The sequence below is a fragment of the Oncorhynchus nerka genome, unplaced genomic scaffold (assembly GCF_034236695.1).
Source record: "Oncorhynchus nerka isolate Pitt River unplaced genomic scaffold, Oner_Uvic_2.0 unplaced_scaffold_3590, whole genome shotgun sequence".
Lineage (NCBI taxonomy): Eukaryota > Metazoa > Chordata > Actinopteri > Salmoniformes > Salmonidae > Oncorhynchus > Oncorhynchus nerka.
Window position 1 is genome coordinate 4,681 of NW_027037703.1, and position 2,340 is coordinate 7,020.

Here is a 2,340-nt window from a genome sequence, read left to right on the forward strand (position 1 = left end):
GCCTTGTTGATAGTGCTGTTAAGAAGGCAGAGCAGCGCTTTATTATAGACAGACTTCTCTCCATCTTAGCTACTACTGCATCAATATGTTTTGACCATGAGTTTACAATCTAGTGTTACTCCAAGCAGTTCAGTCATCTCAACTTGCTCAATGTCCACATGATTTATTACAAGATTTAGTTGAGGTTGAGGGTTTAGTGAGTGTTTTTTTTCCAAATATATAATGCTTTTAGTTTTTGATACTTAGGACTAACTTATTCCTTGCCACCCACTCTGAAACTAACTACAGCTCTTTGTTGAGTGTTGCAGTCATTTCAGTCGCTGTAGTAGCTGACATGTATAGTGTTGAGTCAGGTTCTACAGCTGCACCATCGAGAGCATCCTGACTCCTTGCATCACCGCCTGGTATGGCAACTGCTCGGCATCTGACCGTAAGATGCTACAGAGGGTAGTGCATACGGCCCAGTTCATCACTGGGGCCAAGCTTCCTGCCATCCAGGACCTCTATACCAGGTGGTGTCAGAGGAAGGCCCCAAAAAATTGTCAGAGACTCCAGTCACCGAAGTCATAGACTGTTTCTCTCTGCTACTACACGGGAAGTGGTACCGGAGCCACAAGTCTAGGACCAAAATGCTCATTAACAGATTCTACCCCCAAACCATAAGATTGCTGAACAATTAATCAAATGGCCACCAGACTATTTACATTGACCCCCCCTCCATTTGTTTTGTACACTGCTGCTACTCGCTGTTTATTATCTATGGATAGTCACTTCACCCCCACCTACATCTGCAAATGACCTCAACGAACCTGGACCCTCGCACACTGACCCGGTTTATGGTACCCCCTGTATATAGCCTCCACACTGACCCTGTTTATGGTACCCATTTGTATATAGCCTCCACACTGACCCGGTTTATGGTACCCCCTTGTATATAGCCTCCACACTGACCCGGTTTATGGTACCCCCTTGTATATAGCCTCCACACTGACCCGGTTTATGGTACCCCCTGTATATAGCCTCCACACTGACCCGGTTTATGGTACCCCCTTGTATATAGCCTCCACACTGACCCGGTTTATGGTACCCCTTGTATATAGCCTCCACACTGACCCGGTTTATGGTACCCCCTTGTATATAGCCTCCACACTGACCCGGTTTATGGTACCCCTTGTATATAGCCTCCACACTGACCCGGTTTATGGTACCCCCTTGTATATAGCCTCCACACTGACCCGGTTTATGGTACCCCTTGTATATAGCCTCCACACTGACCCGGTTTATGGTACCCCCTGTATATAGCCTCCACACTGACCCGGTTTATGGTACCCCCTTGTATATAGCCTCCACACTGACCTGGTTTATGGTACCCCCTTGTATATAGCCTCCACACTGACCCGGTTTATGGTACCCCCTGTATATAGCCTCCACACTGACCCTGTTTATGGTACCCATTTGTATATAGCCTCCACACTGACCCGGTTTATGGTACCCCCTTGTATATAGCCTCCACACTGACCCGGTTTATGGTACCCCCTTGTATATAGCCTCCACACTGACCCGGTTTATGGTACCCCCTGTATATAGCCTCCACACTGACCCTGTTTATGGTACCCCCTTGTATATAGCCTCCACACTGACCGGTTTATGGTACCCCCTTGTATATACCCCCGGTTTATGGTGTATATAGCCTCCACACTGACCCGGTTTATGGTACCCCCTTGTATATAGCCTCCACACTGACCCCCTTGTATATAGTCCACACACTGACCGGTTTTATGGTACCCCTTGTATATAGCCTCCCACTGACCCGGTTTATGGTACCCCCTTGTATATAGCCTCCACACTGACCCGGTTTATGGTACCCCCTTGTATATAGCCTCCACACTGACCCGGTTTATGGTACCCCCTGTATATAGCCTCCACACTGACCCGGTTTATGGTACCCCCTTGTATATAGCCTCCACACTGACCTGGTTTATGGTACCCCCTTGTATATAGCCTCCACACTGACCCGGTTTATGGTACCCCCTTGTATATAGCCTCCACACTGACCCGGTTTATGGTACCCCTTGTATATAGCCTCCACACTGACCCGGTTTATGGTACCCCCTGTATATAGCCTCCACACTGACCCGGTTTATGGTACCCCCTTGTATATAGCCTCCACACTGACCCGGTTTATGGTACCTCCTGTATATAGCCTCCACACTGACCCTGTTTATGGTACCCCCTGTATATAGCCTCCACACTGACCCGGTTTATGGTACCCCCTGTATATAGCCTCCACACTGACCCGGTTTATGGTACCCCCTTGTATATAGCCTCCACACTGACCCG